Raw genomic sequence first — 24,418 nt, 5'->3', positions numbered from 1 at the left:
TCTTTGCTTACTGCAAAGAACCTCCCTTCCCTATATGACTTTGGACCCACAGACACCCCTTGTTTACCTGTAACATGGCCAGACACAGACCCTCCAAATTCTCATTCTTTTCCTTATACACATTGATTAATCTCAACAAAATGCTTGTTAGCCAAAATTTAGCCAAGCTTCTCTCCTTCCTACAGGTTCCTGAAGTCTGCTTGCCCCCAAGCCTGAGCAAGCACAAAAAATGTGGAATGTTCCCCTCTTCTCAGCTTGTCCTGGGAATCAGCTGACCACAGTGGGCACTTTCCTGTCAGACCCCACTGGTCATTCCCTGCTTGTGCAGCTTCTCCTCCACAGATTCTGCTTATCTTGGCTTGCCTTCTCCTTACCCTATCTATAAACAAAAAGCCTTTTTCTGTTCGGTTTTGAGATGCTTGCAGATTTCTGAGATGAGAATTTTCTCCCTATTGCAATAGTCTTTCTTTCTAATTAGTCTCTCCCTATCTAATTCTAGATTTGTTTTTATTTGATGCAGCAACAGTGAATCTTGACCTTGATCTCATACCATATGCCAGAATAAATTGCAACTAAAGGTTAAAGTAGAAAAATTTAAAACAATAAAAATGAAATAAAAGTTAAGACTATCTTTTTAGGACTACCTGGAGTGGGGAAGGGGGACCATACAAGACAGGAAATACAGAAGCCAGAAAAGAAAACTTTTTTTTTTTTTTTTTTGTGGTACGCGGGCCTCTCACTGTTGTGGCCTCTCCCATTGCGGAGCACAGGCTCCGGACGCGCAGGCTCAGCGTCCATGGCTCACGGGCCCAGCCGCTCCGCGGCATGTGGGATCTTCCCGGACCGGGGCACAAACCCGTGTCCCCTGCATCGGCAGGGGGACTCTCAACCACTGCGCCACCAGGGAAGCCCCAAGAAAACTTATTTTTGATGAAAGAATACATTTTTCTAATTACAGATCAAAGGACAACTACAAATGTAAAGGGCAAAAAGAGTTAGGGGGAAAATATTGCAATGCCACTAACTAACAAAGACTTAATAATATCCCTAGTGTACAAAGAGCTCCTACAAATTGATAAAAGACAAATCACTCCAAAGAAAATTGGACAAAGGATATGAAGATTTGCAGAAGAGAAAATCTAAATGGTCAACAAACAGAAAAAGATCTTCAGTTGCACAAGTAATCAGGAAAATGCAAATTAAAGTAGTTAAATTAGCCCTCTGATTGGCAAAAATTGTATCAACATTCAGTGCTAGAGAAGATTTGCCTTGATGGATTCATATTTTGCTGGTGGGAGTAGGAAATGTTAAAAATCTTTTGGGGAAGTTATTTGGCTGTATCTATTCAACAACACAATAGCCTTACTTGTATTTAATAATAAAACTTAAAAATACAGGAAGCAAAAATTGACTGGTGAAATGTAACCCTGACTTATCAATACAGTGGGAAATCTCTCTCAGTAACTCAGGGAGCAAGCAGAAGAAAATCATCAGGAATGATATACACATTTTAAAAAAATTTTTATTGGAGTATAGTTGATTTACAGTGTTGTGTTAGTTTCAGGTGTACAGAAAAGAGGAACAATATACACATTTTAGACAGCCCAACTAACAAGCTTGAACCAATAAACATATATGCTAAACCCAACTACTGGAAAATATATGCTTTTTTCAATCAAGAGATGAAACATTTTTGAAAATTGGGCCTGTACTTGAACCTTAAGGCAAATTTCAACAAATTTCGACTCAACATCATTCAGACAACATTCTCAGATCACAGTGCAATTAAGTTAGAAATCACTAACATTGAGATTAACTTTGTGTTTGAGGAAATGAAAAATGGTGTTAGGAACTGTAAAATTTTCTGCGCTCCCTCTAAGTTCCTTCTTTAATCATTAAGTATCAGAACAGGATACAAAAGAATGAGATGGGCCAAATCAAAAACAGCTCCCTTCAGCAGCATTCCACCTGCGGACCAAAGCCCACCAAACTTGCAGCTGGCATTTGGCTGCTTGTTTCCTTCTATAAAATTCCTATCCCATATAAAACTCTCCATGCTCCAGGAGACACCGCGCAGGGCTGTTCTTGTCGCAGCAGCCTGAATAAAGTCACCATTCCCTTGACATTTGAGTCTTGGAGAATTTTTGCATGTTCGACACTGGACTTCTAAATAATTCTTGGGTCAAAGGGGGGAAAATTACAAATTAGCACTTGAAACTGAACACTAATGAAAATGCAACAAATCAAAACTTGGATCTTTAGAAAAGAAGTTTAAACTTCATGCTTCTATAAGGAAACTGGGAAGGCTGATTACTCGAGTTTGTAAAAAATTGCATGACGTGCCCCACCACTGATGTCACAAGCCCCCCGCCCCTCCCACGCCCAGCTCAATGGCTCCCTGCACAGATGCTTGGTTTCTGGCGCTCAATCACCTCAGCTCCCTGAGCCCAGAGTGGTTAAACTCTCGCTGCGGGCGACTTCCGCTTCCTGGCCTAAATCTGACACGTACTATTCCCCCCCGTGGCAACTACCCAGGGTCGGTGACAGCCAGAGCCGGGCGATGCCCCCAGCCGACGGGTGGACAGAGGCGCCGTCAGGTGGGCACATAGCGGCGCCCCGGGCCCTGCCGCCGCGAGCCGCCTGCGCCGATCGGGGGCCGTTCCGCACCCCGAGAAGTGGAGCGGCGGCTGGGGCGGGGGCCGGCCAGTGTCTGGGCCAGTGCCTTGGAGGTGTCTTTCTGGCTAGGATCGGGGAGAGGGGCAAGGGGGGTTGCAACGCGCGAAGATGCCGCGACTCCCCGGGGATACGGCCTGAGGGCGGGGTCCCGAGCGCAGAGAAGGGAAGGCGCCAGGCCCGCGCCTCGGGGTAATGGTGGAGCATGCGGCGCAGGAGGGAGGAGTCCGGGATCCGCAGCTGGATCTGCTGGGCCCGATCGGCTCCCGGGAAGCCCCACCGGGGAAGGTCTGGCGGGGGACCGCCGGCTCCGGCGCAGCAGAGATGCCCACCCTCCCAAGATGGCGACTCCCGGAGAGACACTCCCAAGGGGACAGCCATGTTAGTGGCCTGACAAAGTCACTAAAGAAAATCGGAAAGCCCGCCTCTTCTCCGACACACACAGACACGCACACGCACTGACACCTCGTGAGTGCACCCAGTGTAATTGGGGGTTAACGGCCGCTTCCGCGCCGACACTAAGCATGTGCAGTGCGAAGTCCAGAAACGTGGGAGTCCCGCAGAGGCAGTTTCAATACTTCTGGCTCCGAGACTGAGACTGAGTTTAACAGAGGCTGCGATTTAGGGCCAGTAAAACGTTGACATAATTATGGGGGTGTTACGACATGGCTTTCGGGCTCAGTGATGGTACTCTGTGGGGTGAGTGATGGGGCTTCTCTGGAGTCACTTATGAGGAGGTGCGTAGAGTGATAGGGGTTTGTGGGTGAATGGTGGGGGCAGTAGGGAAAGTAATAGGTAGTCTGTGGGGTGAGTATTGGGGGGTCTGTGGGGTCATAGTGATTCAGGGTCTATAGGGTGAGCAGGGGGCATCGGTGAGGTGAGCTATGAGGAGTCTGTGGGGTGAGTGATGAGGATCCTTGGAGGCCACTGATGGGGTATGTGGAGTAAGTGACTGGATCTGTGGGATAAGCGATGGAGGTTTGTGGGGTGAGTGATCAGGCGTAAGTGCAGTAAGGAATGCGGACTGTGGTGTGAGTGATACAGTCTCTGAGGTGTGATGTGTGCTCTTTGGGGTTAGTGCTGGAGTTCCTGTGGGGCAAATGATGGGGGTTCTGTGGAGTGTCATAGGGGGTTAGTGGGGTAAGTGATGGAGGGGTCTGTGAGATGAATGATGGGAGTTCAGTGGGGTAAGTGATGAGGGTCTTTGAGGAGAGTAATGGGTGGTCTGTGGAGTGAATGATGGAGAGCCTGTGGAGTGAGTAATGGAGAGTGAATGAGTGAGTGAGTGATGGAGAATTTTTGAGGTGAGTGATGAGGGCTGCGGGATGAGTGTTGCAGAGTCTATGAAGTATATGATGGGGTTTATTGGGTGGATGGTCAAGGTTTCTGTGGTGTGAGTGATGGAGCTCTGTGGGTGGTCTTAGGATTGAGATGGGATTGTTTCAAAAACCTACCTTTGACCTTCTTGGTCCTCCTGTATCTTTGTTTTCTGTGTCATTAGTTTCTGCCCTTGATTTCATTATTTCTTTTCTTTGGGTTTTTTCTTTTATTCTTATTTTTAAGTTCCTAAATTGAATGCTTATCTCATTAATATTCAATCATTTTCTTTTACAGTATAAGCATTAAGTTCATGAATTTTTCTCTAAGAACACTTTAGCTCCGTGTCACAAGTGTTGATATGTAACATTTCCACCATAGTTTATTAATAATGTTTTCTAATTTTTGTTGTGGTTTTGTCTCTGATCCCTTAGTTATTTAGATATGAGATTTTGATTTCCCAAAAAGTTGTAATTTTTGTTATTGATTTCTAAATTATAGCCAGAGACTGTCATCTGAGTGATTATTAGGTGCAGGAATGGATGTTCCTTGAAGTGGATGGTATGTACTGAAATTTAAGTCCAAAACTTTTGTAAAATTGCAACTCCCACCAGCAACATATAAAAGGGCTCATTCCAAAATCATCTCCCACACTGAATGTTGCTGCACTTTTTAATTTCTGCCTTTCTGAGGGCCAAACACAGCAGTATGTAGCTTACCTTGATGTGCATTTTCCTGACACCTGGTGGCTGAATATCTTCTCATATTTATTGGCCTTTGAAATGTATTTTTTTTAAATTTTCATATCCTTTGCTCTTTTTTTCCTTTATGTAGTCTGTCTTACTAATTTGTGGATATTAACCTTCTGTCATTTATTGTAATTTTTTCCCTTTATCTCTCTTTATATCTTGATTTTTGAAAGGTGTATTCATATATAATTAGAAAAAATAATTATCTGATTAGGTAATTTTTCCTTAACAAGTTCTAAATATCGTGTCTTGCCTAGTGGGTTCTCCCTGCTTTGTGCTTAAATAAATACATGCCTTAAATTTAAATTTTTATTGTTTTAAAGTTAAATTGTAATCCAACTGGAAAATTCTGGTGTGTGGTGTGAGATGAGATCAAAGTTTCTACTTTCCATTTGGATAGAAAATTTGCCAGCACCAATCATTAAATAAATAGCCTTTTCTAACTCAGTTAAATGCCACTTTTGTCACATAAATTCCCAAATGTATATCATTCTATTTCTGAACTCTATTTTTTCTTCTGATATATGTATCTACTCCCTTTCAAATAATTGTTTTGACTTTAGAAATACTGTTAATATTGAATAGTGCGAATCCCCTCACTGTTCCTTTTTTTTTTTTTTGGTTGTTTTCTTTAATCTTTTTTAGCATTTATTCTTCCACATGAATGTTAAAAACATTTTATTTCACTTCAAAAGCAACCATTAAAACTATATTTTATAATTTTCTTCTTATAGATTCAGAACTTTTTTTGAAAAGTTCATTCTTAAATATTTTAAATTTGATATCATCACAGTGAATAGCACATTTCTCTATTTCCATAGAAAAAATATAAATTTTAAAATTTTTATTTCTTTTTTGCATTTTATTTCTTATCCAATCCAGTTATCACATTCTCATGTGAATTCTAGTTGCCTTTTATGGTCTCTTAGTTTTCCTAGATATAATATCATGTCACATCCAATTAGCAATGATACGCTCTCTTCCTTTCAAATATTTATTCTGATTACTTCATCTTCTCCTATTGCATTAGCTAGAACTTTCAGAACAATGTTGAGTGATACTTGATAGAGGGTATCCCTATCTTGTTGCTAATTTGAAAGTGAAGGGTATTCATTCATTCATTCAACAAACATTTGTTGAATACCTTCACCTTTCCAGATACTGGGTTTGAAATCCTGCATGGCCACTTACTAGCTACATGATATTTTTTTTCCTAACAGCTTTATTGATATAATTCACCTACCATAAACTTCACCATTTAAAGCTTACAATTCAATGGTTGTTAGTATATTCAAGGAGTTGTGCAAACCACCGTCATAACCAATTTTAGAACATTTCATCACCCCAAAAGGAAACACTGTACTCATTCCTCATTCCCACCCCATACCTCCAGCTGCAGACAGCCACTAATTTACTTTCTGTTTCTATAAATTTGCCTATTCTAGACCTTTCATACACTTGGAATCAAACAATATATGATCTTTGGTGACTATCTTCTTTCACTTAGCATGTTTTTAAGATTCATCCATGCTATAGGTTGTATCAGTACTTCATTCTTTATTACTGAATAATATTCCTTTGTATGGATATACCACAGTTTGTTTATCCATTCATCAGCTGATGGACATTTGGGTTGTTTTCACTTTTTGGCTACTATGAATAATGTGTTTTTTTTTTTTTTTTTTTTTGCGGTACGCGGGCCTCTCACTGTTGTGGCCTCTCCCGTTGTGGAGCACAGGCTCCGGACGCGCAGGCTCAGCGGCCATGGCTCACGGGTCCAGCTGCTCCGCGGCATGTGGGATCTTCCCGGACCGGGGCACAAACCCGTGTCCCCTGCACCGGCAGGCGGACTCTCAACCACTGCGCCACCAGGGAAGCCCTGAATAATGTTGATGTGAATATTTGTGTACAAGTTTTTGTGTGGACGTATGTTTTCATTTCTCTCAGAAGTGGAATTGCTAGATCATATGGTACCTTTGAAGAACTGCCAAACTGTTTTTGGCATTTTACATCCCACAGCAATATATGAAGGTTCCAATGTGTCATATCCTCATCAACACTTAACAAGGCTTTTTTTTTTTATTCTAGCCATCTTAGTGGGTGTGAAGTGGTATCTCATTGTGGTTTTGATTTCTATTTCCCTAATGAATGTTGAGCAACTTTTCATGTTTGCAGTGGACTAAATGTTTATGTGCCCCTCCCATTCTATGTTGAAATCCTAACCCACGGTGTGATGGTATAAGGAGGTGAGGCCTTTGGGAGGTGATTAGGTCATGAGGGTGGAGCCCTCATGAATGGGATTAGTACCCTTATAAAAGAGACCTCAGAGAGCCCCCTTCCACCTTTTGCCATGTGAGGACACAACAAGAAGATAGCCATCTATGAATCGGGAGGCAGGTTCTCACCAGACACCCAATCTGCTGACGTTTGAGCTTGGATTTCCCAGCCTCCAGAACTGTAAGAAATAAATGTTTGCTGTTTAAGCCACCCAGTTTATCGTAGTTCATTACAGCAGCCTGAACACACTAAGACAATGTGTTTAATTGACCATTTGTATATCTTCTCTGGAGAAATATCGGTTCAAACTCTTTGCCTATTTTTTTTTTTTTTTTTTTTTTGCGGTACGCAGGCCTCTCACTATTGTGGCCTCTCCCTGTTGCGGAGCACAGGCTCCGGACACGCAGGCTCAACGGCCATGGCTCATGGGCCCAGCCACTCCACTGCATGTGGGATCTTCCCAGACCGGGGCATGAACCCGTGTTCCCTGCATCGGCAGGTGGACTCTCAACCACTGTGCCACCAGGGAAGCCCTCTTTGCCTATTTTTTAATTGGATTATTTGTCTTTGTATCATTGAGTTGTAAACATCCTTTATATATTCTGGATACAAGTCCCTGGTCAGATATGTGATTTGCATATATTTTCTCCCATTTTATGGGTGTTTTTTCACTTTCTTGGTGGTGACCTTGTAGCACAAAAGTTTCTAATTTTTATGAAGTCTAATTTATCTATTTTTGTTATTGTTGCTTGTGCTTTTTTAAAAACATCTTTATTGGAGTATAATTGCTTTACATTATTGTATTGGTTTCTGCTCTATAACAAAGTGAATCAGCTATACATATACATATATCCCCATATCCCCTCCCTCTTGAGTCTCCCTCCCACCCTCCCTATCCCACACCTCTAGGTGGACACAAAGCACCGAGCTGGTCTCCCTATGCTATTTGGCTGCTTCCCACTAGCTATCGATTTTACATGTGGTAGTGTATATATGTCCATGCCACTTTCTCACTTCGTCCCAGTTGCTTGTGCTTTTGATGTCATAGATGTTCCTTTCCCCATTGAATTGTATTGAAACCCTTATCTAAAATCTACTGACCATGAGTGTAAAGGCTTATTTATGAACTCTCAATTCTATTTCATTCATCTATATGCCTCCTTTATGCCAGTACCATGCTGTGTTGATTTATGTAGCTTTGTAGCAAGTTTTGAAATAGAGAAACGTGTGTCCTCCAACTATGTTCTTATTCAGTGTTTTGGCTATTCAGGTTCCTTGCATTTCTATCTGAATTTTAGGATGAGCTCGTTACCCTCTGCAGAAATGCCCCTGGGATTTTGATAGGGATTGTGTTGAACCTGTACAACATTTAGGAGAATATTGCCATTTTAATGATATTAAGCTTTTTATCTGGGCATTTTTTTTAGCATAATGTTTTCTGGTGATTTTGGGGGTAGTTGTTGTAATATTTACACAGTTCTTTAATGTTCTTATTTTAATTTGTATTTTTATTAGGAATAGCTCCTGAATTGTGTCAGATGCTTTCTGATATTAACAGCCTTATGGTATTATTCTCTTTAATTGGTTGTTGTAATGAATTACATTGACGTGTAATGTGGCTGCATCTTTGCCTTCCTGGAAGAATTCTGTTTGGTCAAAGGGAATTTTTCTTATAAGATACATTTGGATTTGAATTAGTAATATTTTATTTAAAATTTTTGCCACTATAAGAAAACTGCTTATAGTTTTCTTTTCTTTTTTCTTTTTTTTTGTACTATATTTAACATGTGTTGGTATTAAGGTTATGGCAGTTTTTAAAAGGAATTCAGGAGATTTCTATCTTTTTATATGTTAAAATGGCATAGAATTACCTCTTTTTAAAGTTCAGCTATAAACACACCTAGAACTGGTGCCTTTTAAAATGGTAAATTTTAATTATTTTATTTTCTCTGATTACTGGTCTTTACAGATTTCTTCTTTTGGGGGGTTTAATTTTGGTGGTTTATGTTTGCTAGGGATTTTATATTTTCATAGAGCTGCACATAATGCTTAAATTATTCTGGTCACTTCCACATCTGTGGTAGTAGTTCCTTTTTCATTCCAAAAATTGTGTGAATATATGTGTGATATGTGTGAGTGTGTGTGTGTACATGTATATTTCCTTCTCTTTTACCTTTATCAAGTTTCTCATGAATATTTAATTTTCTTTTTCTAATTTCTTAAGTTTAGCACTTAATTCATTTATCTTTGGCTTTTCTTTTTAAATATTAAAAACATTTTAGGCTAAAATATCCCTTAAATATAACTTTAACCATGTCTCAAAATTAGGTATGAAGTTTATAATTTTATTATTGAATTTGTCTTCAATTCTGCCATGTTTGTTTGTTTAATTATTTATTGGCTGCACCATGTGGCGTGTGAGATCTTAGTTCACTGACCAGGGATCGAACCCGCGCCCCCTGCAATGGAAATGTGGAGTCTTAACCACTGGACTGCCAGGGAAGTCCCAATCCTGCCATGTTTAGAGAATATTTCTTTTCCCTCCAGCTTTATTGAGACATACTTGACATATAACATTGTATAAGTTTAAGGTGTACAGTGTGTTGATTTGATACATTTGTATATTGCAAAATGGTTATCACCATAGTGTTAGCTAACACTTCCATCATGTCACATAATTACCACTTTGTGTGTGTGTGTGATAAGAACATTTAAGATCTACTCTCTAGACAATATTCGAGTATATGATACAGTATCATTAGCAATAATCACCATGTTGTACCTTAGATTTTCAGAACTTCTTTATCTTATAACTGGATGTTTGTACCCTTTGACCAAAAACTTCCCATTTCCCCCACCCCCGGCCCCTAGTAACCATCACTCTACTTAGAGAATATTTCTTTCTTCTTTTTTTTAATTGAAGTATAGTTGATTTACAATGTTGTGTTAGTTTCAGGTGTACAGCAAAGTGATTCAGTTATATATATATATATATTTTTTCAGATTATTTTCCATTATAGATTATTACAAGATATTGTATATAGTTCCCTGTGCTATACAGTAAATTCTTATTATCTATTTTATGTGTAGTAGTTTGTATCTGTAGGGACTATTTCTTAACAGCAAATTAGTTTTGGTCATTTGGTTATCTTTTTATTCTATATTTCTTTTTTACTGAAATATTATTGTCATATAACATTGTGTAAGTTTAAGGTATACAGTGTTTTGATTTGATATGTTTATAAATTTATAAATTACATGATTACCACAGTAGCTTTACCTAACACTTCCATCCTGTCACATAATTATCATTTCTTTTCTGTGGTGAGGATGTTTAAGACATAGTCTCTTAGCAATTTTGATTCTATATTTCTGATTTTTGTAGTATTGTTGTCAATATAGCCTGCCAAAACTCTAATTTTTAAGAAATATCAATATTTTTTTCTTTGAGTCCAAGTTACACAATTTTTTTTTTTCGGTACGCAGGCCTCTCACTGTTGTGGCGCACAGGCTCCGGACGTGCAGGCTCAGCGGCCATGGCTCACGGGCCCAGCCACCCCGCGGCATGTGGGATCTTCCCAGACCGGGGCATGAACCCGTGTCCCCTACATTGGCAGGCGGACTCTCAACCACTGCGCTACCAGGGAAGCCCCAAGTTACACAATTTAAAAAGTTTTTTTAACTGTGCCATGAGTCTAAAAGAAGAGTATATTAATTGGACAGAATTAAATCTAGCACTGATTATATTTTTCAAATCCTCTTTACTTCTTTTTTTGGTCTACTTGACCCATTATATTAAAATAAAATTTCCCAGCATAATTGTGATTTTTAAAAACTCTTTATTATGAAATAATTATAGTTTCATACAAAGTTGCAAACATAAGACAGAGAAATCCCATGTACCCTTTACCCAGTTCCCCCCAATAGTTACATCTTATAAAATCATAATACAGTATAAAAATTTAACATTGGTACAACGTGTGTGCCTAATTCCTTGTCATTTTGCCATGTGTGTAGATTCATGTAACGACCACCACAATCAACATACAGAGCTATTACCCTTTTTGTACTTTTCACCCCCACCATCATCCCTAACCTTTGGCCACCAATAATCTGTTTTCCATCTCTATAATTTTGTTATTTTGAGAATGTTACATAAATGGAACCATACAGTATGTGGCTTTTGAGACTGGTTTTTTTTTTTCACTCAGCATAATGTCCTTGAAAACCATCCTTACAACTATCGTTGTAACGATAGTTCATTTCTTTTTATTGCTGAGTAGTATTCCATATTATAGATGTACTACAGTTTGTTTAACTATTCATCTACTGAGGGACATTTTCGTTGTCCCCAGTTTGGGGCTATTACAAATAAAATTGCTATGAACAATTGTACAGATTTTTATCTACATGTAAGATTTCATTTCTCTAGAATGAATGCCCAGAAGTGCAATTGCTGTGTCACTTTTTTAAAGAAACTGCCAAACTGTTTTCCAGAGCGTCTGTACCACTTTACATTCCCACTGACAACATATGAGAGATCATATTTCTTCATTTTCTCCAGAATTTGGTATTGTTGCTATTTAAAACATTTTTAGCTGTTTTAATAGGTGTGCAGTGATTATATCATCATTGTCTTAATTTGCATTTCCTTAATGGCTAATGACATTGAACATCTTTTAAAATTTTTTTTAGTTTTATACACTTTTAAAAGTTTACTTTCCACTTATTACAAAATATTGGCTATATTCCCCTTGTTGTACAATACACCTTTGAGCCTATCTTGCACCCAATAGTTTGTACCTCCCACTCTCAGACCCCTATATTGCCCCTCTTCCCCACACTGGTAACCACTAGTTTGTTCTCTATATCTGTGAGTCCACTGCTTTTTTGTTTTATTCACTCGTTCATTGTATTTTTTAGATTCCACATATAAGCAATATCATACAGTATTTATCTTTCCCTGTCTGACTTATTTCACTTAGCATAATGCCCTCCAAGTTCATCCATGTTGCTGCAATGGCAAAATTTCATTATTTTTTATGGCTGAGTAATCTTTATCTATTCATCTGTTGATGGACACAGGTGGTTTCCATGTTTTGGCTATTGTGAATAGTGCTGCTATGAACATTGGGGTTTATGTATCTTTTCGAATTAGTGTTTTTGTTTTTTTCAGATATATATCCAGGAGTGGAATTGCTGGGTCATATGGTAGTTCTATTTTTAGTTTTCTGAGAAACCTCCATACCATTTTCCACAGTGGCTACACCAGTTGACATTCCTACCAACAGTGTACAAGGGTTCCTTTTTCTCCACAAGCTTGCCACAAATGCTCAAGAGTACTATTGCCAACATTTGTTATTTGTAGACATCTTGATAATAGCTCTTCTGACAGGTGTGAGGTGATATCTCATTGTGGTTTTGATTTGCATTTCCCTGATGATTAGTGATGTTGAGCATCTTTTCATGTGCTTGTTGGCCATCTGCATTTCTTCTTTGGAAAAATGTCTATTCAGTTCTTCTGCTCATTTTTTAATTGTTTTTTTTGTTTTTTTGATGTTGAGTTGTATGAGCTGTTTATATATGTTGGATATTAATACCTTATCGGTCACCTCATTTGCAAATATTTTCTCCCATTCAGTAGGTTGTCTTTTTGTTTTGTCAATGGTTTCCTTTACTGTACAAAAGCTTTGAACATCTTTTTAAACATTGACATTGAACATCCTTTAAAAATTTTTTTTACTTAAAATATATTTTGAGATATAGATTCACATGCAGTTGTAAAAAATAATACAGTGATCCCTTGTGCGCTTTGCCCAGTTTCCTCCAATGGTGACATTTTACAAAATAAAAGTATAATATGCCAACCAGAATTTTGACCTTGATACAATTCAACCATCTTATCCAGATTTCCCCAGTTTTACTCATACATGTATGTGTATATGCATGTACCAAGTTTTATACAATTTTATCACCTGTGTAGGTTTGTGTATCCATCACCATAGTCAAAATACTGAATAGTTCCAACATCACAAGGATCCCTAGTGTTGCCCTTTTATAACCACACCTATTTCCCTCCTGTCTCCACTACCCTTGGAAACCACTAACATGTGCTCCATGTCTAAAATTTTGTCATTTCAAAATTGTTGTATTAATCAAATCATACAGTATATAAACTTTTGAGGGTGGCTTTTCTCACTTAGCATCATGTTCTTAAAAACCATCCAAGTAGCGTACCAACAGTTCATTCCTTTTTCTTGTTGAATAGCACTCCTTGGGGTGGATGCACCACAGTTTGTTTAACCAGTCGCTTGTTGAAGGACATCTGGACTGATTCCAGTTTTGAGCTATTACCAGTAAAGCTGCTATGAACATTCATATACAGATTTTTTGTGTAAACATAAGCTTTCATGTCTCTGGGATAAATGCTCAAGAGTACTATTGCTGGGCCGTATGGTAATTGCATGCTTAGTTTTATAAGAAACTACCAAACCGTTTCCCACCAGCAGTGTAGGAGAGATCCAGTTTTTCTGCAACCTCATCAGCATTTTGTGTTGTCACTATTTTTTATTTTAGCCATTCTGACATATGTATAGTGATATCTCACTGTAGGCTTCATTTTCATTTCCCTGGTAAATAATATGGAACCCCTTTTCATATGCTTATTTGCCATCTGTATATCCTCTTTGGTGAAATGTTTGTTCATATGTTTTGCCTACTTTCTAATTGAATTGTTTGGATGATTTTACTGTTGAGTTTTGAGAGCTCTTTACATATTCTAGATACCAGTCTTTTGTCAGATATGTTGTCTTCATGTATTTTTCCCAGTCAGTAGCTTGGCTTTTCATCCTCTTCATCCTTTCCATCCTCTGGTCTTTTTCAGAGCAAAAGTTTTTAAATTTTTGGCAAGACCTGGTTTATCAGTGTTTCCTTTTATGGATTATGCTTTTCGTGTCCAGTCTAAAAACTTTGTCATTCTCTAACTCTCTGACAACAACTGAATGTCCAACAGTTCAATTCAATTTTGACACTACCTGTCTGGAGTTAGCATCAGATCCCATAAGTTAAAGGGCTCAATCCCACAAGACTGCCCCCACTTCACATGCCAGTCACTGCAAGTCCCAGGCCACCCATACTTCTGATTTACCGGCTATACATTGGGGGTTCCCAGGACCTCTTCTTCGGGTTCAATAATTTGCTAGAGTAGCTCACAGAGATCAGGAAAACACTATGTTTACCAGTTTATTATAAAGGATACAACTCAGAAACAGCCAGATGGAAGAGATACAAGGGCAAGGTATGGGGGGAAAGGCACAGAGCTTCCATGCCCACTCTGGACATGCCTTCCTCCCAGCACATCTGTGTTCAACCTGGAAGCTCTCCAAACCTCATTATTTAGGGATTTTTCTGGAGGGGTTTATATGGAGGTTCCATCATGTAGACCCCATTGATTAAATCATTGGCCATTGGTGATTGAACTCAATCTCCAGCTCCTCTCCCCTCCCTAGGAGGGAGGTGGTGGTGGGGGAGTGGGACTGAAAGTTTCAACCCTCTAATCTAGCCCTATAACCAAATGATTGGTTCCTTTGGCAACCAGCCCCCACCCTAAAGTTATCTAAGAACGCACCAAGAGTCCCTTCATCAACATAAACTCAGGCATTATTGGAAGGGGTTTGTAAGGAATAACAAACTAACAAAGGATGCTCTTATCACTCCTATCACTTAAAAAATCTCAGGACTTTTAAAAGATCTGTGCCAGGAACAAAACCCAAATATATATTTCTTATCATACCAAACTCTGTCTAGCCCTAAATCCTAAAGATTTTCTCCTGTGTTTTTCATAAAAATTTTATAGTTTTACATTTCACATTTAAGTCTGTGATCCATTTTGAGTTAATTTTTGTGTAAGGAGTGAGGTTTAGGTTGAGGATCTTTTTGCCCTGAATGTACAGTTGTTCTAGCACCATTGACTTGTTTTGCATCTTTGTAAAAAATATCAGTTGGCCATACTTATGTGGGGCTATTTCTGGATCCTCTATTCCGTTCCATTGATCTGTGTCTCTCCCTCTGCCAAAACCACAGTCTTGATTACTGTACCTATGCAGTAAGATTTAATATCTATTAGAGTGATTCTCCCACTTTATTCTTCTTCAAGACTGGTTTAGCTATTCTAGGGGCTGTGCCTTTCCATATAGATGTTAGAATGCTTGTCTGTGGATGTTGAACATATTCTCATGTGCTTATTTGCCCTCCATATATTCTCTTTGGTGAAATGTCTCTTCATGTCTTTTGCCCATTTTCTAATTGGGTTGTTTGTTTCTTCAATGTTGAATTTTGAGAGTTCTTATTATGTTATAGATATGAGTCTTTTGTCAAATAAGGGGTTTGTGAATATTTTCTCTCACTCTGCAGCTTGTCATTTCATCCTCTTAAGAGTGTCTTTTGTAGAGCCACAATTTTTAATCTTGATGAAGTCAAATTTATCTATTTTTTCTTTTAAAAGATTATGTTTTTGGTGTCATATCTAAGAACTCTTCACTAAGCCCTAAGTCCTGATGATTTTCTCTTCTGTTGTCTTCCAACAGTTTTATAGCTTTACATTTTACATATAAATCTATGATCCATTTTGGGTTAATTTTTTATAAAGTGTGATATTTAGAATGAGATTCATTTTTGGTTTTTGTTTCATTTTTGTTTGTTTTTTCCTTATGAGTGTCCTATTATGCTAGCACCATTTGTTGAAAAGACATTGAATTGTTTTTGTACCTTTGTAAAAATATTAGTTGACTGTGCTTGTTTCTGGGTCCTCTATTCTGTTCCGTTAATTTATGTGCCTATCCCTTCATCTATACCACACTGTCTTGATTCCTATAGTTAAATAAAAAGTATTGAAATCAGGTAGATTTATTTCTCCCACTTTATTCTTTTTTTTAACATCTTTATTGGAGTATAATTGCTTTACAATGGTGTCTTAGTTTCTGCTTTATAACGAAGTGAATCAGTTAAACATATACATATGATCCCATATCTCTTCCCTCTTCTGTCTCCCTCCCTCCCACCCCTCTAGGTGGTCACAAAGCACTGAGCTGATCTCCCTGTGCTACACGGCTGCTTCCCACTAGCTATCTATTTTATGTTTGGTAGTGTATATATGTCCATGCCCCTCTCTCACTTTCTCCCAGCTTACCCTCCCCCCTCCCCATATTCTGAACTCCATTCTCTATTAGGTCTGTATCTTTATTTCCATCTTACCCATAGGTTCTTCATGATATTTTTTTTTCTAGATTCCATATATATGTGTTAGCATATGGTATTTGTCTTTCTCTTTCTGACTTACTTCACTCTGTATGACAGACTCTAGGTCCATCCACCTCACTACAAATAACTCAATTTTGTTTCCTTTTATGGCTGAGTAATATTCCATTGTATATATGTGCCACATCTTCTCTATCCATTCATCTGGTGATGGACACTTAGGTTGCTTCCATCTCCTGGCTATTGTAAATAGAGCTGCAATGAACATTTTGGTACATGACACTTTTTGAATTATGGTTTTCTCAGGGTATATGCCCAGTAGTAGGATTGCTGGGTCATATGGTAGTTCTATTTGTAGTTTTTAAAGGAACTTCCATACTGTTCTCCATAGTGGCTGTATCAATTCACATTCCCATCAGCAGTGCAAGAGTGTTCCCTTTTCTCCACACCCTCTCCAGCATTTATTGTTTCTAGATTTTTTGGTGATGGCCATTCTGACTGGTGTGAGATGATATTTCATTGTAGTTTTGATTTGCATTTCTCTAATGATTAATGATGTTGAGCATTCTTTCATGTGTTTGTTGGCAATCTGTGTATCTTCTTTGGGGAAATGTCTATTTAGGTCTTCTGCCCATTTTTGGATTGGGTTGCTTGTTTTTATGATATTGAGCTGCATTACCTGCTTGTAAATTTTAGAGATTAATCCTCTGTCAGTTGCTTCATTTGCAAATATTTTCCTTTGCTGTGCAAAAGCTTTGAAGTTTCATTAGGTCCCATTTGTTTATTTTTGTTTTTATTTCCATTTCTCTAGGAGGTGAGTCAAAAAGGATCTTGCTGTGATTTATGTCATAGAGTGTTCTGCCTATGTTTTCCTCTAAGAGTTTGATAGTTTCTGGCCTTACATTTAGGTCTTTAATCCATTTTGAGCTTATTTTTGTGTATGGTGTTAGGGAGTGTTCTAATCTCATACTTTTACATATATCTGTCCAGTTTTCCCAGCACCACTTATTGAAGAGGCTCTCCTTTCTCCACTGTACATTCCTGCCTCCTTTATCAAAGATAAGGTGACCATATGTGCCTGGGTTTATCTCTGGGCTTTCTATCCTGTTCCATTGATCTATATTTCTGTTTTTGTGCCAGTACCATACTGTCTTGATTACTGTAGCTTTGTAGTATAGTCCCAAGTCAGGGAGCCTGATTCCTCCAGCTCCGTTTTTCATTCTCAAGATTGCTTTGGCTATTTGGGGTCTTTTGTGTTTCCATACAAATTGTGAAATTTTTTGTTCTAGTTCTGTGAAAAATGCCAGTGGTAGTTTGATAGGGTTTGCATTGAATCTGTAGATTGCCTTGGGTAGTATAGTCATTTTCACAATGTTGATTCTTCCAATCCAAGAACATGGTATATCTCTCCATCTATTTGTATCATCTTTAATTTCTTTCATCAGTGTCTTATAATTTTTTGCATACAGGTCTTTTGTCTCCTTAGGTAGGTTTATTCCAAGGTATTTTATTCTTTTTGTTGCAATGATAAATGGGAGTGTTTTCTTAATTTCACTTTCAGATTTTTCATCATTAGTGTATAGGAATGCCAGAGATTTCTGTGCATTAATTTTGTATCCTGCTACTTTACCACATTCATTGATTAGCTCTAGTAGTTTTCTGGTAGCATCTTTAGGATTCTCTATGTATAGTGTAATGTCATCTGCAAACAGTGACAGCTTTAGTTCTCCTTTTCTGATTTGGATTCCTTTTATTTCCTTTTCTTTTCTGATTGCTGTGGCTAAAACTTCCAAAACTATGTTGAATAAGAGTGGTGAGAGTGGGCAACCTTGTCTTGTTCCTGATCGTAGTGGAAATGGTTTCAGTTTTTCACCATTGAGAACGATGTTGGCTGTTGGTTTGTCATATATGGCCTTTGTTTGACTATGATGTGTCTTGGCTTGGATTTTTCTTATTGTTGTTTGTTGCTGTTGTTTTATCCTGTTTGTGTTTCATTCAGCTTCTAGAATATGTAAGTTGATGTCTTTTGCCAAATTTGCAATATTTTCAGCCATTACTTCTTCAAATACTTTTTCTGCCCCATACTCTTTCCTCTCATCTTAGACACCAATGATTCGAATGTTGAATCTTTTGTTGTAGTCTTACATGTCCCTCAACTGTCTTCATTTATTTCCAGTTAATTTTCTCTCTATAGTTGATCAGATTGGTTTGTTTCTATTCAGTCTTTAAGTACACTGTTTCTTTTGTCCTCTCCATTCTGTCATTGAGTCCATCCACTGAGTTTTTTATTTCAGTTACTATATTTTTTAGTTCTAAAATTTCCATTTAGTTCTTCTTTACATCCTCTATTTCTTTGCTGGGATTTTGTATTGTCTCATTTGTGTTGTGTTTTTTCATAATTGCACAATGAAGCATTTTTATGATGGCTGCTCTAAAATCCTTGTCAGATAATTCCAACATCTATATTATCTCAATGTTGGCATGTGTTCATTGTCTTTCCTTTCTTTAAAATTTTATTATTATTTTTAACATCTTTATTGGAGTATAATTGCTTTACAATGGTGTGTTAGTTTCTGCTTTATAACGAAGTGAATCAGTTATACATACACATATATCCCCTTATCTCTTCCCTCTTGCGTCTCACTCCCTCCCACCCTCCCTATCCCTCGCCTGTAGGTGGTCAGAAAGCACCGAGCTGATCTCCCTGTGCTATGTGACCGCTTCCCACTAGCTATCATTTTTATATTTGGTAGTGTATATATGTCCATGCCACTCTCTCACTTTGTACCAGCTTACCCTTCCCCCTCCCCATGTCCTCAAGTCCATTCTCTAGTAGATCTGCGTCTTTATTCCCATCTTGCCTCTAGGTTCTTCACGACCATTTTTTTGGGGGGGGGATTCCATATATATGTGTCAGCATAAAGAATTTGTTTTTCTCTTTCTGACTTACTTCACTCTGTATGACAGACTCTAGGTCCATCCACCTCACTGCAAATAACTCAATTTCGTTTCTTTTTATGGCTGAGTAATATTCCATTGTATATATGTGCCACATCTTCTTTATCCATTCATCCGATGACGGACACTTAGGTTGTTTCCATCTCCAGGCTATTGTAAATAGGGCTGCTATGAACATTTTGGTACATGACTCTTTTTGAATTATGGTTTTCTCGGGGTATATGCCCAGTAGTGGGATTGCTGGGTCATATGGTAGTTCTATTTGTAGTTTTTTAAGGAACCTCCATACTGTTCTCCATAGTGGCTGTATCAGTTTACATTCCCACCAACAGTCATATGGCAGTTCTATTTTTAATTTTTAAATGAACCTCCATATTGTTCTCCATACTGGCTGTATCAATTTACATTCCCACCAACAGTGCAAGAGGGTTCCCTTTTCTCCACACCCTCTCCAGCATTTATTGTTTCTAGATTTTTTGATGATGGCCATTCTGACTGGTGTGAGGTGATATCATTGTAGTTTTGATTTGCATTTCTCTAATGATTAATGATGCTGAGCATTCTTTCATGTGTTTGTTGGCAATCTGTATTTCTTCTTGGGAGAAATGTCTATTTAGGTCTTCTGCCCATCTTTGGATTGGGTTGTTTGTTTTTTTGATACTGAGCTGCATGAGCTGCTTGTATATTTTGGAGATTAATCCCTTCTCAGTTGCTTCATTTGCAAATATTTTCTCCCATTCTGAGGTTTGTCTTTTGGTCTTGTTTATGGTTTCCTTTGCTGTGCAAAAGCTTTGAAGTTTCATTAGGTCCCATTTGTTTATTTTTGGGGTTTTTTTCCCATTTCTCTAGGAGGTGGGTCCAAAAGGATCTTGCTGTGATTTATGTCATAGAGTGTTCTGCCTATGTTTTCCTCCAAGAGTTTGATAGTTTCTGGCCTTACATTTAGGTCTTTAATCCATTTTGAGTTGATTTTTGTGTATGGTGTTAGGGAGTGTTCTAATTTCATTCTTTTTTTTTTTTTTTTTTTTTTTTTTTTTTTTTGCTGTACGCGGACCTCTCACTGCTGTGGCCTCTCCCGTTGCGGAGCACAGGCTCCGGACACACAGGCTCCGCGGCCATGGCTCGCGGGCCCAGCCGCTCCGCGGCATGTGGGATCTTCCGGGATCGGGGCACGAACCCGTGTCCCCTGCATCGGCAGGCGGACTCTCAACCACTGCGCCACCAGGGAAGCCCCTAATTTCATTCTTTTACATGTAGCTGTCCAGTTTTCCCAGCACCACTTATTGAAGAGGCTGTCTTTTCTCCATTATATATTCTCGCGTCCTTTATCAAAGATAAGGTGACCATATGTGCGTGGGTTTATCTCTGGGCTTTCTATCCTGTTCCATTGATCTATATTTCTGTTTTTGTGCCAGTACCATACTGTCTTGATTACTGTAGCTTTGTAGTATAGTCTGAAGTCAGGGAGCTTGATTCCTTCAGCTCCATTTCTCTTTCTCAAGATTGCTTTTGCTATTCGGGGTCTTTTGTGTTTCCATACAAATTGTGAAATTTTTTGTTCTAGTTCTCTGAAAAATGCCAGTGGTAGTTTGATAGGGATTGCACTGAATCTGTAGATTGTTTTGGGTAGTATAGTCATTTTCACAATGTTGATTCTTCCAATCCAAGAACATGGTATATCTCTCCATCTCTTTGTATCGTCTTTATTTCTTTTCATCAATGTCTCATTATTTTCTTTTGTCTCCTTAGGTAGGTTTATTCCTAGATATTTTATTCTTTTTGTTGCAGTGGTAAATGGGAGTGTTTTCTTAATTTCACTCTCAAATTTTTCATCATTAGTGTATAGGAATGCCAGAGATTTCTGTGCATTAATTTTTATCCTGCTACTTCCCCAAATTCATTGATTAGCTCTAGTAGTTTTCTGGTAGCATCTTTAGGATTCTCTATGTATAGTATCATGTCATCTGCAAACAGTGACAGCTTTACTTCTTCTTTTCCTGTTTGGATTCCTTTTATTTCTTTTTCTTCTCTGGTTGCTGTGGGTAAAACTTCCAAAACTATGTTGAATAATAGTGTTGAGAGTGGGCAACTTTGTCTTGTTCCTGATCTTAGTGGTAATGGTTTCAGTTTCTCACCATTGAGAACAATGTTGGCTGTGTGTTTGTCATATATGGCCTTTATTATGTTGAGGTAAGTTCCCTCTATGCCTACTTTCTGGAGGTTTTTTATGATAAATGGGTGTTGAATTGTGTTGAAAGCTTTCTCTGCATCTATTGAGATGATCATATGGTTTTTCCTCCTTCAGTTTGTTAATATGATGTATCACATTGGTTGATATGTGTATATTGAAGAATCCTTGCATTCCTGGAATAAACCCCACTTGATCATGGTGTATGATCCTTTAAATGTGCTGTTGGATTCTGTTTGCTAGTATTTTGTTGAGGATTTTTGCATCTATGTTCATCAGTGATATTGGCCTGTAGTTTTCTTTCTTTGTGACATCTTTGTCTGGTTTTGGTATCAGGGTGATGGTGGCCTCATAGAATGAGTTTGGGAGTGTTCCTCCCTCTGCTATACTTTGGAAGAGTTTGAGAAGGCTAGGTGTTAGCTCTTCTCTAAATGTTTGATAGAATTCACCTGTGAAGCCATCTGGTCCTGGGCTTTTGTTGGTTGGAAGATTGTTAATCACAGTTTCAATATCAGTGCTTGTGATTGGTCTGTTCATATTTTCTATTTCTTCCTGCTTAAGTCTTGGAAGGTTGTGCATTTCTGAGAATTTGTCCATATCTTCCAGGTTGTCCATTTTATTGGCATATAGTTGCTTGTAGTGATCTCTCCTGATCCTTTGTATTTCTGCAGTGTCAGTTGTTACTTCTCATTTTTCACTTCTAATTCTATTGATTTGAGTCTTCTCCCTTTTTTTCTTGATGAGTTTGGCTAATGGTTTATCAATTTTGTTTATCTTCTCAAAGAACCAGCTTTTAGTTTTATTGATCTTTGCTATCGTTTCCTTCATTTCTTTTTCATTTATTTCTGATCTGATCTTTATGATTTCTTGCCTTCTGCTAACTTTAGTGGTTTTTTGTTCTTCTTTCTCTAATTGCTTTAGGTGTAAAGTTAGGTTGCTTATTTGAGATATCTCTTGTTTCTTAAGGTAGTATTGTATTGCTATAAACTTCCCTCTTAGAACTGCTTTTGCTGCATCCCTTAGGTTTTGGGTCATCGTGTTTTCATTGTCATTTGTTTTTAGGTATTTTTAAATTTCCTCTTTGATTTCTTCAGTGATCTCTTGGTTATTAAGTAGTGTATTCTTTAGTCTCCAAGTGTTTGTATTTTTTACAGATTTTTTTCTGTAATTGATATCTAGTCTCATAGTGCTGTGGTCAGAAAATCTACTTTATATGATTTCAATTTTCTTAAATTTACCAAGGCTTGATTTGTGCCCCAAGATATGATCTATCCTGGAGAATTTTCCATGAGCACTTGAGAAGAAAGTGTATTCTGTTGTTTTTGCGTGGAATGTCCTATAAATATCAATTAAGTCCATCTTGTTTAATGTATCATTTAAAGCTTGTGTTTCCTTATTTATTTTCATTTTGGATGATCTGTCCATTGGTGAAAGTGGGGTGTTAAAGTCCCCTACTATGTTTGAGTTACTGTCGATTTCCCCTTCTATGGCTGTTAGTATTTGCCTTATGCATTGAGGTGCTCCTATGTTGGGTGCATAAGTAGTTACAATTGTTATATCTTCTTCTTGGATTGATCCCCTGGTTATTATGTAGTGTCCTTCTTTGTCTCTTGTACTAGTTTTATTTTCAAGTCTATTTTTTCTGATATGAGAATTGTTACCCCAGCTTTCTTTAGATTTCCATTTTCATGGAATATCTTTTTCCATCCCCTCATTTTCAGTCTGTATGTGTCCCTAGGTCTGAAGTGGGTCTCTTGTAGACAGCATATATATGGATCTTGCTTTTGTATCCATTCAGCCAGTCTATGTCTTTTGGTTGGAGCATTTATCCATTTACATTTAAGGTAATTATCCATATGTATATTCCTATTACCATTTTCTTAATTGTTTTGGGTTTGTTATTGTAGGACTTTTCCCTCTCTTGTGTTTCCTGCCTAGAGAATTTCCTTTAGCATTTGTTGTAAAGCTGGTTTGGTGGTGCTGAATTCTCTTAGCTTTTGCTTGTCTGTAAAGTTTTTAATTTCTCCATCAAATCTGAGTGAGATCCTTGCTGAGTAGAGTAATCTTGGTTGTAGGTTTTTCCTTTTCATCACATTAAATATGTCCTGCCACTCCCTTCTGACTTGCAGAGATTTTGCTGAAAGATCAGCTGTTAACCTTATGGGGATTCCCTTGCATGTTATTTGTTGTTTTTCCCTTACTGGTTTTAATTTTTCTTTGTATTTAATTTTTGATAGTTTGATTAATATGTGTCTTGGCATGTTTCTCCTTGGATTTATCCTGTATGGGACTCTCTGTGCTTCCTGGACTTGATTAACTGTTTCCTTTCCCATATTAGGGAAATTTTCAACAATAATCTCTTCAAATAATTTATCAGTCCCTTTCTTTTTCTATTCTTCTTCTGGGACCCTTATAATTCGAATGTTGGTGTGTTTAATGTTGTCCCAGAGGTCTCTGAGACTGTCCTCAATTCTTTTCCTTCTTTTTTCTTTTTTCTCTCTTTTCTTTCTCTGTAGTAGTTTATTTCCACTATTTTATCTTCCAGGTCACTTATTCATTGTTCTGCCTCAGTTAGCTATTGATCCCTTCTAGAGAATTTTAAATTTCATTTATTGTATTGTTCATCACTGTTTGCTCTTTAGTTCTTCTAGGTTCTTGTTAAACGTTTCTTGTATTTTCTCCATTCTATTTCCAAGATTCTGGATCTTCTTTAATATCATTATTCTGAATTCTTTTTCAGGTAGACTGCGTATTTCCTCTTCATTTGTTACGTCTGGTGGGTTTTTACCTTGCTCCTTCATCTGCTGTGTGTTTCTCTGTCTTCTCATTTTGCTTAACTCACTGTGTTTGGAGTCTCCTTTTCGCAGGCTGCAGGTTCGTAGTTACCGTTGTTTTTGGTTTCTGCCCCCAGAGGCTAAGGTTTGTTCCGTGCGTTGTGTAAGCTTCCCGCTGGAGGGGACTAGTGCCTGTGCTCTGGTGGATGAGGCTAGATCTTGTCTTT

General features: G+C 38.0%; 1 protein-coding gene across 4 annotated transcripts in view; it reads left to right on the top strand.

The window, feature by feature from the left end:
- Window positions 1-2,470: 2,470 nt before the first annotated feature.
- Window positions 2,471-24,418, top strand: part of ZNF41 (zinc finger protein 41) — a 59,252-nt gene continuing 37,304 nt past the window's right edge. Inside the window, exon 1 of one of the 4 annotated variants that reach the window (XM_082610762.1) lies at window positions 2,471-2,597. The gene's annotated coding sequence lies outside the window, so the exon portion shown is untranslated. Of the gene's footprint in view, window positions 2,598-2,775; window positions 3,142-3,204; window positions 3,373-24,418 lie in introns of those variants that run through there. The other 3 variants (XM_082610765.1, XM_082610764.1, XM_082610763.1) reach the window with 3 other exon arrangements.

The sequence above is a fragment of the Mesoplodon mirus genome (genome assembly GCF_964341445.2).
Source record: "Mesoplodon mirus genome assembly, chromosome: X".
Classification (NCBI taxonomy): Eukaryota; Metazoa; Chordata; class Mammalia; order Artiodactyla; family Ziphiidae; genus Mesoplodon; species Mesoplodon mirus.
This window is presented reverse-complemented; position numbering and strand designations above follow the sequence as displayed.